The following is a 16,129-nucleotide window of genomic DNA, read 5'->3' as shown; positions in this document are numbered from 1 at the left end:
TTTTGCAAATAATCATGAATTTAGAATTTAATGGCAGCAACACATTGCTAAAAAGTTGTCACAGGGGCATTTTTACCACTGTGTTACATGGCCTTTCCTTTTAACAACACTCAGTAAAGGTTTGGGAACTGAGGAGACACATTTTTGAAGTGGAACTCTTTCCCATTCTTGCTTGATGTACAGCTTAAGTTGTTCAACAGACTCCCTTCTTATATTTTAGGCTTCATATTTTCAATGGGAGACAGGTCTGGACTACAGGCAGGCCAGTCTAGTACCCGCACTCTTTTACTACGAAGCCACGTTGATGTAACACGTGGCTTGGCATTGTCTTGCTGAAATAAGCAGGGGCGTCCATGATAACGTCGCTTGGATGGCGACATATGTTGCTCCAAAACCTGTATGTACCTTTCAGCATTAATGGTGCCTTCACAGATGTGTAAGTTACCCATGTCTTGGGCACTAATACACCCCCATACCATCACACATGCTGCCTTTTACACTTTTTGCGCCTAGAACAATCCGGATGGTTCTTTTCCTCGTACACAGTTTCCAAAAACAATTTGAAATATGGACTCGTCAGACCACAGAACACTTTTTTCACTTTGCATCAGTCCATCTTAGATGAGCTCGGGCCCAGCGAAGCCGGCGGCGTTTCCGGGTGTTGTTGATAAATGGCTTTGGCTTTGCATAGTAGAGTTTTAACTTGCACTTACAGATGTAGCGACCAACTGTAGTTACTGACAGTTGGTTTTCTGAAATGTTCCTGAGCCCATGTGGTGATATCCTTTACACACTGATGTTGCTTTTTGATGCAGTACCGCCTGAGGGATCGAAGTGCACTACTTTATCCAGATTCTCTGAACCTTTTGATGATATTACAGACTGTAGATGGTGAAATCCCTAAATTCCTTGCAATAGCTGGTTGAGAAATGTTATTCGTAAACAATTTGCTCAGGCATTTGTTGACAAAGTGGTGACCCTCGCCCCCATCCTTGTTTGTGAATGACTGAGCATTTCATGGAAGCTGCTTTTATACCCAATCATGGCACCCACCTGTTCCCAATTAGCCCGTTCACACCTGTGGGATGTTCCAAATAAGTGTTTGATGAGCATTCCTCAACTTCCTCAGTCTTTTTTGCCACTTGTGCCAGCTTTTTTGAAACATGTTGCAGGCATCAAATTCCAAATGAGCTAATATTTGCAAAAAATAACAAAGTTTACCAGTGTGAACATTAAGTATCTTGTCTTTGCAGTCTATTCAATTGAATATAAGTTGAAAAGGATTTGCAAATCATTGTGTTTTGTTTTTATTTACCATTTACACAACGTGACAACTTCACTGCTTTTGGGGTTTGTAAGATTTGCAGTGAAGCCTGTCCCAAACCCGGAACTTTAAAAACTATCGTTATTGCGTCTCTTCACTTAAACGTGATCGATTTTTCTCACGGGCGGTTCTCATAATGGGGCTCCATGGACACATTGCATCATAGAGCAGTGTTTTTCAACCTTTTTAGAGCCGAGGCACATTTTTTGCGTTGAAAAAATGCGGAGGCACACCACCAGCAGAAATCATAAAAAAAACAAAAACTCAGTTGACAGTAAAAAGACGTCGTCGCAATTGTTGGATATGTCTTTAAAGCATAACCAAGCATGCATCAATATAGCTCTTGTCTCAAAGTAGGTGTACTGTGACCACCTGTCACATCACACCCTGACTTATTTGGACTTTTTTGCTGTTTTCCTGTGTGTAGTTCTTGTCTTGCGCTCCTATTTTGGTGTCTTTTTCTCTCTTTTTTTGGTATTTTCCTGTAGCAGTTTCATGTCTTCCTTTGAGCGATTTTTCCTGCATCTACTTTGTTTTAGCAATCAAGAATATTACAGTTGTTTTTATCCTTCTTTGCGGGGACATTGTTGATTGCCATGTCATGTTCGGACGTACATTGTCTTTGATCCACAGTAAGTCTTTGCTGTCGTCCAGCATTCTGTTTTTGTTTACTTTGTAGCCAGTTCAGTTTTAGTTTTGTTCTGCGTAGCCTTCCCTAAGCTTCAATGCCTTTTCTTAGGGGCACTCACCTTTTGTTTATTTTTGGTTCAGGCATTAACATCTTTTTACCTGCACACTGCCTCCCGCTGTTTCCGACATCTACAAATCAATTAGCTACCGGCTGCCACCTACTGGTATGGAACAGTATTACGCGGTTACTCTGCCGAGCTCTAGACCAGTGTTTTTCAACCTTTTTTGAGCCCAAGCACATTTTTTGCGTTGTAAAAATCCAGAGGCACACCACTAGCAGAAATCATCATATTTTGGTGTTTTTTTCTCTGAATTTGGTATTTTCCTGTAGCAGTTTCATGTCTTCCTTTTGAGCGATATTTCCCGCATCTACTTTGTTTTAGCAATCAAGAATATTTCAGTTGTTTTTATCCTTTTTTGCGGGGACATTGTCGATTGTCATGTCATGTTCGGCATTGTGGACGCCGTCTTTGATCCACAGTAAGTCTTTGCTGTCGTCCAGCATTCTGTTTTTGTTTACTTTGTAGCCAGTTCAGTTTTAGTTTCGTTCTGCATAGCTTTCCTGTAAGCTTCGATGCCTTTTCTTAGGGGCACTCACCTTTTGTTTATTTTTGGTTTAAGCATTAGACACATTTTTACCTGCACACTGCCTCCCGCTGTTTCCGACATCTACAAAGCAATTAGCTACCAGCTGCCACCTACTGATATGGAAGAGTATTACACGGTTACTCTGCCGAGCTCTAGACCAGTGTTTTTCAACCTTTTTTGAGCCAAAGCACATTTTTTGCGTTGAAAAAATCCAGAGGCACACCACCAGCAGAAATCATCATATTTTGTTTTTTTTTTCTCTTTTTTTGGTATTTTCCTGCAGCAGTTTCACGTCTTCCTTTGAGCGTGATTTCCCGCACCTACTTTGTTTTAGCAATCAAGAATATTTCAGTTGTTTTTATCCTTCTTTGCGGGGACATTGTCGATTGCCATGTCATGTTCGGACGTACATTGTCTTTGCTCCACAGTAAGTCTTTGCTGTCGTCCAGCATTCTGTTTTTGTTTACTTTGTAGCCAGTTCAGTCTTAGTTTTGTTCTGCATAGCCTTCCCTAAGCTTCAATGCCTTTTCTTAGGGGCACTCACCTTTTGTTTATTTTTGGTTTAAGCATTAGACACCTTTTTACCTGCACACTGCCTCCCGCTGTTTCCGACATCTACAAATCAATTAGCTACCTGCTGCCCTCTACTGGTATGGAAGAGTATTACGCGGTTACTCTGCCGAGCTCTAGACCAGTGTTTTTCAACCTTTTTTGAGCCCAAGCACATTTTTTGCGTTGAAAAAATCCAGAGGCACACCACCAGCAGAAATCATCATATTTTGGTGTTTTTTTCTCTTTTTTTGGTATTTTCCTGTAGCAGTTTCATGTCTTCCTTTGAGCGGGATTTCCCGCATCTACTTTGTTTTAGCAATCAAGAATATTTCAGTTGTTTTTATCCTTCTTTGCGGGAACATTGTTGATTGCCATGTCATGTTCGGACGTACATTGTGAACGCCGTCTTTGCTCCACAGTAAGTCTTTGCTGTCGTCCAGCATTCTGTTTTTGTTTACTTTGTAGCCAGTTCAGTTTTAGTTTTGTTCTGCGTAGCCTTCCCTCAGCTTCAAAGCCTTTTCTTAGGGGCACTCACCTTTTGTTTATTTTTGGTTTAAGCATTAGACACCTTTTTACCTGCACACTGCCTCCTGCTGTTTCCAACATCTACAAATCAATTAGCTACCAGCTGCCACCTACTGGTATGGAAGAGTATTACACGGTAACTCTGCCGAGCTCTAGACCAGTGTTTTTCAACCTTTTTTGAGCCCAAGCACTTTTTTTGCGTTGAAAAAATCCAGAGGTACACCGCCAGCAGAAATCATCATATTTTGGTCTTTTTTTCTCTCTTTTTTTGGTATTTTCCTGTAGCAGTTTCACGTCTTCCTTTGAGCGTGATTTCCCGCATCTACTTTGTTTTAGCAATCAAGAATATTTCAGTTGTTGTTATCCTTCTTTGCGGGGACATTGTTGATTGCCATGTCATGTTCGGACGTACATTGTCTTTGCTCCACAGTAAGTCTTTGCTGTCGTCCAGCATTCTGTTTTTGTTTACTTTGTAGCCAGTTCAGTTTTAGTTTCGTTCTGCATAGCCTTCCCTAAGCTCCAATGCCTTTTCTTAGGGGCACTCACCTTTTGTTTATTTTTGGTTCAGGCATTAGACACCTTTTTACCTGCACACTGCCTCCCGCTGTTTCCGACACCTACAAATCAATTAGCTACCCGCTGCCACCTACTGGTATGGAAGAGTATTACACGGTTACTCTGCCGAGCTCTAGACCAGTGTTTTTCAACCTTTTTTGAGCCCAGACACATTTTTTGCGTTGAAAAAATCCAGAGGCACACCACCAGCAGAAATCATCATATTTTGGTGTTTTTTTTTCTTTTTTTGGTATTTTCCTGTAGCAGTTTCATGTTTTCATTTGAGTGTGATTTCCCGCATCTACTTTGTTTTAGCAATCAAGAATATTTCAGTTGTTGTTATCCTTCTTTGCGGGGACATTGTTGATTGCCATGTCATGTTCGGACGTACATTGTCTTTGCTCCACAGTAAGTCTTTGCTGTCGTCCAGCATTCTGTTTTTGTTTACTTTATAGCCAGTTCAGTTTTAGTTTTGTTCTGCGTAGCCTTCCCTAAGATTCAATGTCTTTTCTTAGTGGCACTCACCTTTTGTTTATTTTTGGTTTAGGCATTAGACACCTTTTTACCTGCACACTGCCTCCCGCTGTTTCCGACACCTACAAATCAATTAGCTACCCGCTGCCACCTACTGATTTGGAAGAGTATTACACGGTTACTCTGCCGAGCTCTAGACCAGTGTTTTTCAACCTTTTTTGAGCCCAGACACATTTTTTGCGTTGAAAAAATCCAGAGGCACACCACCAGCAGAAATCATCATATTTTAGTGGCTTTTTCTCTCTTTTTTTTTGTATTTTCCTGTAGCAGTTTCATGTTTTCCTTTGAGTGTGATTTCCCGCATCTACTTTGTTTTAGCAATCAAGAATATTTCATTTGTTTTTATCCTTCTTTGCGGGGACATTGTCGATTGCCATGTCATGTTCGGACGTACATTGTCTTTGCTCCACAGTAAGTCTTTGCTGTCGTCCAGCATTCTGTTTTTGTTTACTTTATAGCCAGTTCAGTTTTAGTTTTGTTCTGCGTAGCCTTCCCTAAGATTCAATGTCTTTTCTTAGTGGCACTCACCTTTTGTTTATTTTTGGTTTAGGCATTAGACACCTTTTTACCTGCACACTGCCTCCCGCTGTTTCCGACATCTACAAATCAATTAGCTACCTGCTGCCACCTACTGATATAGAAGAGTATTACACGGTTACTCTGCCGAGCTCTAGACCAGTGTTTTTCAACCTTTTTTGAGCCCAAGCACATTTTTTGCGTTGTAAAAATCCAGAGGTACACCACCAGCAGAAGTCATCATATTTTAGTGGCTTTTTCTCTTTTTTTGGTATTTTCCTGTAGCAGTCTCATGTCTTCCTTTGAGCGGGATTTCCCGCATCTACTTTGTTTTAGCAATCAAGAATATTTCAGTTGTTTTTATCCTTCTTTGCGGGGACATTGTTGATTGCCATGTCATGTTCGGACGTACATTGTCTTTGCTCCACAGTAAGTCTTTGCTGTTGTCCAGCATTCTGTTTTGTTTACTTTGTAGCCAGTTCAGTTTTAGTTTCGTTCTGCATAGCTTTCCGTAAGCTTCGATGCCTTTTCTTAGGGGCACTCACCTTTTGTTTATTTTTGGTTTAAGCATTAGACACCTTTTTACCTGCACACTGCCTCCTGCTGTTTCCAACATCTACAAATCAATTAGCTACCAGCTGCCACCTACTGATATGGAAGAGTATTACACGGTTACTCTGCCGAGCTCTAGACCAGTGTTTTTCAACCTTTTTTGAGCCCAGACACATTTTTTGCGTTAAAAAAATCCGGAGGCACACCACCAGTAGAAATCATCATATTTTGGTGTTTTTTTTCTCTTTTTTTGGTATTTTCCTGTAGCCGTCTCATGTCTTCCTTTGAGCGGGATTTCGCGCATCTACTTTGTTTTAGCAATCAAGAATATTTCAGTTGTGTTTATCCTTCTTTGCGGGGACATTGTTGATTGTCAAGTCATGTTCGGATGTACATTGTGGATGCTGTGTTTGATCCACAGTAAGTCTTTGCTGTCGTCCAGCATTCTGTTTTTGTTTACTTTGCAGCCAGTTCAGTTTTAGTTTCGTTCTGCGTAGCCTTCCCTAAGCTTCAATGCCTTTTCTTAGGGGCACTCACCTTTTGTTTATTTTTGGTTTAAGCATTAGACACCTTTTTACCTGCACACTGCCTCCCGCTGTTTCCAACATCTACAAATCAATTAGCTACCTGCTGCCATCTACTGATATGGAAGAGTATTACACGGTTACTCTGCCGAGCTCTAGACCAGTGTTTTTCAACCTTTTTTGAGCCCAAGCACATTTTTTGCGTTGTAAAAATCCAGAGGTACACCACCAGCAGAAATCATCATATTTTGGTGTTTTTTTCTCTTTTTTTGGTATTTTCCTGTAGCAGTTTCATGTCTTCCTTTGAGCGATATTTCCCGCACCTACTTTGTTTTAGCAATCAAGAATATTTCAGTTGTTTTTATCCTTTTTTGCGGGGACATTGTTGATTGTCATTTCATGTTCGGATGTATATTGTGGACGCCGTCTTTGCTCCACAGTAAGTCTTTGCTGTCGTCCAGCATTCTGTTTTTGTTTACTTTGTAGCCAGTTCAGTTTTAGTTTCGTTCTGCATAGCCTTCCCTAAGCTCCAATGCCTTTTCTTAGGGGCACTCACCTTTTGTTTATTTTTGGTTCAGACATTAGACACCTTTTTACCTGCACACTGCCTCCCGCTTTTTCCGACACCTACAAATCAATTAGCTACCCGCTGCCACCTACTGGTATGGAAGAGTATTACACGGTTACTCTGCCGAGCTCTAGACCAGTGTTTTTCAACCTTTTTTGAGCCCAGACACATTTTTTGCGTTGAAAAAATCCAGAGGCACACCACCAGCAGAAATCATCATATTTTGGTTTTTTTTTTTCTTTTTTTGGTATTTTCCTGTAGCAGTTTCATGTTTTCCTTTGAGTGTGATTTCCCGCATCTACTTTGTTTTAGCAATCAAAAATATTTCAGTTGTTTTTATCCTTCTTTGCGGGGACATTGTTGATTGCCATGTCATGTTTGGACGTACATTGTCTTTGCTCCACAGTAAGTCTTTGCTGTCGTCCAGCATTCTGTTTTTGTTTACTTTATAGCCAGTTCAGTTTTAGTTTTGTTCTGCGTAGCCTTCCCTAAGATTCAATGTCTTTTCTTAGTGGCACTCACCTTTTGTTTATTTTTGGTTTAGGCATTAGACACCTTTTTACCTGCACACTGCCTCCCGCTGTTTCCGACATCTACAAATCAATTAGCTACCTGCTGCCACCTACTGATATAGAAGAGTATTACACGGTTACTCTGCCGAGCTCTAGACCAGTGTTTTTCAACCTTTTTTGAGCCCAAGCACATTTTTTGCGTTGTAAAAATCCAGAGGTACACCACCAGCAGAAGTCATCATATTTTAGTGGCTTTTTCTCTTTTTTTGGTATTTTCCTGTAGCAGTCTCATGTCTTCCTTTGAGCGGGATTTCCCGCATCTACTTTGTTTTAGCAATCAAGAATATTTCAGTTGTTTTTATCCTTCTTTGCGGGGACATTGTTGATTGCCATGTCATGTTCGGACGTACATTGTCTTTGCTCCACAGTAAGTCTTTGCTGTTGTCCAGCATTCTGTTTTGTTTACTTTGTAGCCAGTTCAGTTTTAGTTTCGTTCTGCATAGCTTTCCGTAAGCTTCGATGCCTTTTCTTAGGGGCACTCACCTTTTGTTTATTTTTGGTTTAAGCATTAGACACCTTTTTACCTGCACACTGCCTCCTGCTGTTTCCAACATCTACAAATCAATTAGCTACCAGCTGCCACCTACTGATATGGAAGAGTATTACACGGTTACTCTGCCGAGCTCTAGACCAGTGTTTTTCAACCTTTTTTGAGCCCAGACACATTTTTTGCGTTAAAAAAATCCGGAGGCACACCACCAGTAGAAATCATCATATTTTGGTGTTTTTTTTCTCTTTTTTTGGTATTTTCCTGTAGCCGTCTCATGTCTTCCTTTGAGCGGGATTTCGCGCATCTACTTTGTTTTAGCAATCAAGAATATTTCAGTTGTGTTTATCCTTCTTTGCGGGGACATTGTTGATTGTCAAGTCATGTTCGGATGTACATTGTGGATGCTGTGTTTGATCCACAGTAAGTCTTTGCTGTCGTCCAGCATTCTGTTTTTGTTTACTTTGCAGCCAGTTCCGTTTTAGTTTCGTTCTGCGTAGCCTTCCCTAAGCTTCAATGCCTTTTCTTAGGGGCGCTCACCTTTTGTTTATTTCTGGTTTAAGCATTAGACACCTTTTTACCTGCACACTGCCTCCTGCTGTTTCCGACATCTACAAAGGAATTAGCTACCGGCTGCCACCTACTGATATGGAAGAATATTACACGGTTACTCTGCCGAGCTCTAGACAGCACCGACACTCAACAACAACACATCATTTGCAGACTATAATTCCTGCTTTGCAAAAAATATTTTTAACCCAATTAGGTGAAATTAGATAATCTCCCACGGCACACCAGACTGTATTCCACGGTACACTAGTGGTTGAAAAACACTATCATAGGGGACCTTTTAATATCGACCTTCTTTGCTAAATGGCTGTACCGCTCTGAGAATGATTGTTTGTGTGAAGTTTATTGGTGCAGTTAGTCCTCGTGATCCCGTGGAAGCCGGGTTTTGGGAATTGCGTATTTTTTCAAGCTTATTAGGTGCAAAATGGCAGCCTGTGTTTCCACCGCGGCTTTATTTGAGTATGTTGCGCAGGGTTTGTGTCTTTATCCGCGCAACAACAAACCGAAGATGTTGATGATTGGCAGGCACACCTATGGGCTGTGTTGACATCATGGAACCAGCTTTGTTCGGCTGCTGGTTTTCCGCTCTGTTAGCTGGACCACTGGCAAGTTGACTGTCTTGAACTGGGAGTGAACCGAGCTCTGCTTCGTGTAAAGGGGAGAGAAGATAGCCATTTAGTTGATTATCTACAGCCTGATGGATGTGTGTCATTAGTGTGGGGAAAGGCTTAGAGGAGGAAGACATTCCAGAACCAAGGATCTGGCTCTTCATGACAATTACCTGATGGACGGTGGTTCACGTGTCCCAGGTTCCTACGCAAGGGTCCGTCTGCCTTCAGTCACTGGGATTATGGCCGAAAAACTGTATCTCGATGTACAAACCCCAAAACCAGTGAAGTTGTCACGTTGTGTGAATGGTGAATAAAAACAGAATACAATGATTTGCTAATCCTTTTCAACTTATGTTCAATTGAACAGACTGCAAAGACAAGATACTTAACATTCGAACTGGTAAACTTTGGCAAATATTAGCTCATTTGGAATTTTAAGTGGCAAAAAAAGACTGATAAAGTTGAGGAATGCTCATCAAAGACTTATTTGGAACTTCCCACAGGTGAACAGGCTAATTGGGAACAGGATTGGGTATTGTCAGAATAATTGTATCTAAGTTATCACAAAACTTTGTGTTACATTGAGTTCAGCTCGCCCTGCGAGAGGACAAAAGCCGTCTTTGATCCTACCAAACAAAAGGCATACCTGCCAACAACTCCGGTTTTCCCGTAATCAGTACGGTTTTCATCAACCTATTCCAGGTTACGGTTGCAGTGATAAAAAATACGGTTTTTCATTAATAAAAAAAAATTATTTTTTTAAAAGTTTTATTCACGAAATGGCGTAACAACAATGACAGTCGACACTGCTCCCCGTAACTTCCTATCGAGCCATTCCGAATGCCATGCGCGAGGCTATTTATAGCACCGCTGCCAAGCACGAGGCACCAGTTGCCATTGTTTCCAAACGAGCGAACGATCATGGAATCAGCCGGAGAAAAATAGCATACGAGTCTTAAACCGAAAAGAAAACTGCAGTCATTCCGTGAAGAATATTCAAATCCGTTCCAAAAAGGGTGAAAACTACGCGAATTGCACCTTGTGCAGACAAGATTTTTCGATCGGACACGGAGGAATTAGCGATGTAAAAGACCACGTTGGGACAAAAAAAACACAAGTCTAATGCCGTTGCTAGCGATACAAGTGGAAAACTTTCAACGTTTTTCGTCGCCCAAACAGATTCTTTGGATGTGATAAATGCCGAAGTTTTATTTACGGAGGCAATAATTGAGCAAACAAAAAGGTAATGACACCAATGTTATCTATTGGAATTGTTTAGTACTGTTATACTGTTAAAAGTGTTTATACTATTTATGCTTTCAAGTCCAAGTTGAAGAAATCTTGTTAAATGTTGACAGCATAACTACCAAAATACAGAAGTATGTCCTTAATATTTTTGCAGTGCTATTTCTGTTGAAAAGTTCAAATGATTACATTAGAGATGTGATGTGCCACTTTTCAAGTGTCTGATGGCTTAAATTAATTGTCATGAATTTTTCATATTTTGAATTCTTTTGAAAGGCTTACAAAAAAACTACATTTGAATTGTAATTCCATGCTATTGACAGGACTATTAATTTTAATGAAGTTAGCTTACCATGTTTACAGTATGATAATTGTGATAGAAATGTGAATTTTAGGCACAGAATATGTTTTACAATTGAACAAGGCAGTAGATTATACAAGCTTGGACAGAAAGTTAATAATGACACCAATGGAATTGTTTAGTACTGTTTTACCATTTGTTTACTGTAAAAAGTGTTTATACTGTTTATACTTTCAATTAACAAATTGAAGTCTTGTGAAAGGTTGACAGGATAACTGGCATTAACTGTCAAAATAATTTCAAACTATTGAAGTTAGCTTACAGAATAAACATGTCAATCAACCCATATGATTTTTGCTGTAATATTTTTGTTTTAAAAAGTCACTGTGACTGATAGAAAAGTGATGGTTTTAGCAACATTTTAACCTGTCTGAATGCTAATAATCATTTTGCGTCGGGGGGCGAAGACTGAACCCCTCACCAGGACTTTGTCCTGGACCTACCGGGACCTGCGGCCCCTGGACCCTGGCTACTAGGTTTTTCTGATTTCAAAAGTTGGCAGGTATGAAAAGGCTTGTAAAACTCCACTGTGTAGGATGGGAAGCGACATGAAGGCGTGGGTTTCTTTGATGGTGCCATGATTGGGTATAAAAGCAGCTTCCATGAAATGCTCAGTCGTTCACAAACTTTGTCAACAAATGCGTGAGCAAATTATTTAAGAGCAACATTTCTCAACCAGCTATTGCAAGGAATTTGGGGATTTCACAAGCTCACAACGACATCAGAATCCCGATCTAAACCCAAATGTGGGCAAGAAACAACTCAAAAGACCCCAGACGGGGATGAAAAACAAACCTTGAGAAGTAGGGCTGGGTACCCAATGGTACCAATAGTCGGTACTATTGTGTGTTAATAAATAGTAATTGATTCTGTTCATAACCTTTATGGACAGAATTTCTAGGCGCAGTCAGGGCGTTGAGGGTATCTGGTTTGGTGGCTGCAGGATTAGGTCTCTGCTTTTTGCAGATGATGTGGTCCTGATGGCTTCATCTGGCCAGGATCTTCAGCTCTCACTGGATCGGTTCGCAGCCGAGTGTGAAGCGACTGGGATGGGAATCAGCACCTCCAAATCCGAGTCCATGGTTCTCGCCTGGAAAAGGATGGAGTGCCATCCCCGGGTTGGGGAGGAGATCTTGCCCCAAGTGGAGGAGTTCAAGTACCTCTGAGTCTTGTTCACGAGTGAGGGAAAAGTGGATCGTGAGATCGACAGGCGGATCGGTGCGGCGTCTTCAGTAATGCGGACTCTGTATCGATCCGTTGTGGTGAAGAAGGAGCTGAGCCAGAAGGCAAAGCTCTCAATTTACCGGTCGATCTACGTTCCCATCCTCACCTATGGTCATGAGCTTTGGGTCATGACCGAAAGGACAAGATCACGGGTACAAGCGGCCCAAATGAGTTTCCTCCGCCGGGTGGCGGGGCTCTCCCTTAGAGATAGGGTGAGAAGCTCTGTCATCCGGGGGGAGCTCAAAGTAAAGCCGCTGCTCCTCCACATCGAGAGGAGCCAGATGAGGTGGTTCGGGCATCTGGTCAGGATGCCACCCGAACGCCTCCCTCGGGAGGTGTTTCGGGCACGTCCGACCGGTAGGAGGCCGCGGGGAAGACCCAGGACACGTTGGGAAGACTATGTCTCCCGGCTGGCCTGGGAACGCCTTGGGAACCCCCCGGGAGGAGCTGGACGAAGTGGCTGGGGAGAGGGAAGTCTGGGCTTCCCTGCTTAGGCTGCTGCCCCAGCGACCCGACCTCGGATAAGCGGAAGAAGATGGATGGATGGATGGAATTGTTTTTGATGTTAAAGGGGAACATTATCACCAGACCTATGTAAGCGTCAATATATACCTTGATGTTGCAGAAAAAAGACCATATATTTTTTTAACCGATTTCCGAACTCTAAATGGGTGAATTTTGGCGAATTAAACGCCTTTCTATTATTCGCTCTCAGAGCGATGACGTCACATCGGGAAGCAATCCGCCATTTTCTCAAACACCGAGTCAAATCAGCTCTGTTATTTTCCGTTTTTTCAACTGTTTTCCGTACCTTGGAGACATCATGCCTCGTCGGTGTGTTGTCGGAGGGTGTAACAACACGAACAGGGACGGATTCAAGTTGCACCAGTGGCCCAAAGATGCGAAAGTGGCAAGAAATTGGACGTTTGTTCCGCACACTTTACCGACGAAAGCTATGCTACGACAGAGATGGCAAGAATGTGTGGATATCCTGCGACACTCAAAGCAGATGCATTTCCAACGATAAAGTCAAAGAAATCTGCCGCCAGACCCCCATTGAACCTGCCGGAGTGTGTGAGCAATTCAGGGACAAAGGACCTCGGTAGCACGGCAAGCAATGGCGGCAGTTTGTTCCCGCAGACGAGCGAGCTAAACCCCCTATCGACCCTAGCTTCCCTGGCCTGCTGACATGAACTCCAAAACTGGACAGATCAGCATTCAGGAAAAGAGCGCGGATGAGGGTATGTCTACAGAATATATTAATTGATGAAAATTGGGCTGTCTGCACTCTCAAAGTGCATGTTGTTGCCAAATGTATTTCATATGCTGTAAACCTAGTTCATAGTTGTTAGTTTCCTTTAATGCCAAACAAACACATACCAATCGTTGGTTAGAAGGCGATCGCCGAATTCGTCCTCGCTTTCTCCCGTCGTGTCGTTTTCGTCGGTTTCGCTTGCATACGGTTCAAACCGATATGGCTCAATAGCTTCAGTTTCTTCTTCAATTTCGTTTCCGCTACCTGCCTCCACACTACAACCATCCGTTTCAATACATGCGTAATCTGTTGAATCGCTTAAGCCGCTGAAATCCGAGTCTGAATCCGAGCTAATGTCGCTATAGCTTGCTGTTCTTTCCGCCATGTTTGTTTGTGTCGGCTTCACTATGTGACGTCACAGGAAAATGGACGGATGTATATAACGATGGTTAAAATCAGGCACTTTGAAGCTTTTTTAGGGATATTGCGTGATGTGTAAAATTTTGAAAAAATGTTCGAAAAATAAAATAAGCCACTGGGAACTGATTTTTAATGGTTTTAACCATTCTGATATTGTGATAATGTTCCCCTTTAGAAGCTTGTTTTTTAATTTTCATCATTTTAATCAAACAGTTTTTTTCTACACCAATCAGACATATTGATATCGTTGTATCGGCCAACACTTGCTTCTCCTGCTCTGTTGTGTCCAGTTACACAAATACATGCTTCTAGAAATCTGCTAATTGTCTATAAACATCCAATATTTTCCAACTGGCTCTAATGTTGCTGTTCGTGTAAAAAAAGACGTGTTTAAAAGTTCGCCAAATGTGGTTATGAATTGTCGTAATAATTTTTTGTTTCTGTTTCTCCGCAGGCAGCGACTGGCCTCACTTGGACTAAGCAACAACCAAAATCCATCAGAGAGTTTTGGGCGTAAGTGTTGTCCTTCTTTGTACTCTACATAGTCCGCACACTGGAGGCCAGCGTTTTCCTTCAGACGTATACAAAGAAAACATACGAAATAGACTTTCTTTGCGGCCATATTTTTGGGCCTGTGACGAGTCGGAACACTAAATAATCGCGACCGGTCCGAGTGACAAGTCTCTTAGTTTCAGACCCCGGTAAAGGACCGCGAAGAACTGGAGTTGAAGATGGAGGTTTAGTTGAAAGGAGGCTGGCTGACTGCGGTGTATTTATCCGGATGGAGGAGGAAGTCGGGGGCGTTTGACTAGCTTGACAGACTCGGCGGGGGGGTGTATGTTTTTCCAATATGAGTGAAAACAATGGATATTGAGCGGACTGTGGGGGTCGGGGGGTGGACCACCTGCATAGGTCGTTTCAAAGTGGGGAAACCCCCCCAGTGATAATAAACAAGGCGATCGTTTGTCACCGCGTATTCTTAAAATAGTCCCGCTGGATGTCAGCCGCCTGCTTCCTGTTATCTACTCCGGGTTTTTGCCGCTTCTGGGCTTCTTAAACACGGGCAAGTTCCACCTTGTTTTTTTCAAGTGGAACATTTCCTGTGTGACGCTTTCAAGATCCGACATCAGGAGCAGTGCAATGTTTTCAATATACGGCATCAGTGGTAACGCAATGTTTTTAAGGTCTGAGATCAGAAATAACGCAATGTTTTCAAGGTCCGATATCAGTAGCAGTGCAAAGTTTTTCATCAATAGTAGTGCAATATTTTCATGTCTCACATCAATAGTAGTGCAATATTTTCATGTCTCACATCAATAGTAGCGCAATGTTTTCAATGTCCGACATCAATAGTAACGCAAAGTTTTTTCAAAGTCAGACATCAATAGTAATGCAATGTTTTCATGTCCGACATCAATAGTAATGCAATGTTTTAATTTCCGACATCAATAGTAACTCAATGTTTTCATGTCCGACATCAATAGTAACGCAATGTTTTCATGGTCCAACATAAATAGTAACGCAATTCTTTCAAGGTCCGACATCAGTAGTAACACAATGTTTTTATGTCCGATATCAATAGTAACGCAATGTTTTCAATGTCCGACATCAATAGTAACGCAATGTTTTCAATATCCGACATCAGTAGTAACGCAATGTTTTCATGTCCGACATCAATAATAATGCAATGTTTTCATGTCCAACATCAATAGTAACGCAATGTTTTTATGTCCGGCTTCAGTAGTAACGCAATGTTTTAATGTCCGACATCAATAGTAACGCAATGTTTTTATGTCCGGCTTCAGTAGTAACGCAATGTTTTCATGTCCGACATCAATAGTAACGCAATGTTTTCAAGGTCCGACATCAGTAGTAACGCAATGTTTTCGAGGTCCGGTATCAATAGTAACGCAATGTTTTCAAGGTCCGATATCAATAGTAACGCAAAGTTTTAGAGGTCCGATATCAATAGTAACACAATGTTTTCAAGGTCCGACATCAATAGTAACACAATGTTTTCATGTCCGATATCAATAGTAACGCAATGTTTTCAATATCCGACATCAGTAGTAACGCAATGTTTTCATGTCCGACATCAATAATAATACAATGTTTTCATGTCCAACATCAATAGTAACGCAATGTTTTTATGTCCGGCTTCAGTAGTAACGCAATGTTTTAATGTCCGACATCAATAGTAATGCAATGTTTTAATTTCCGACATCAATAGTAACGCAATGTTTTCATGTCCGACATCAATAGTAACGCAATGTTTTTATGTCCGGCTTTAGTAGTAACGCAATGTTTTCATGTCCGACATCAATAGTAACGCAATGTTTTCAAGGTCCGACATCAGTAGTAACGCAATGTTTTCGAGGTCCGGTATCAATAGTAACGCAATGTTTTCAAGGTCCGATATCAATAGTAACGCAAAGTTTTAGAGGTCCGATATCAAT

General features: G+C 41.6%; 1 protein-coding gene across 1 annotated transcript in view; it reads left to right on the top strand.

Annotated features, from left to right (window-relative positions):
• lhfpl2a (LHFPL tetraspan subfamily member 2a) overlaps window positions 1-16,129 on the top strand; it is a 109,053-nt gene that overhangs the window by 44,564 nt on the left and 48,360 nt on the right. Inside the window, exon 2 of the mRNA XM_061966056.2 lies at window positions 14,128-14,186. The gene's annotated coding sequence lies outside the window, so the exon portion shown is untranslated. The remainder of the gene's footprint in view (window positions 1-14,127; window positions 14,187-16,129) is intronic.

The sequence above is a fragment of the Nerophis lumbriciformis genome, linkage group LG11, assembly GCF_033978685.3.
Source record: "Nerophis lumbriciformis linkage group LG11, RoL_Nlum_v2.1, whole genome shotgun sequence".
Lineage (NCBI taxonomy): Eukaryota > Metazoa > Chordata > Actinopteri > Syngnathiformes > Syngnathidae > Nerophis > Nerophis lumbriciformis.
The sequence above is the reverse complement of the archived record's forward strand: the minus strand, read 5'-3'. Positions and strand labels throughout refer to the sequence as shown.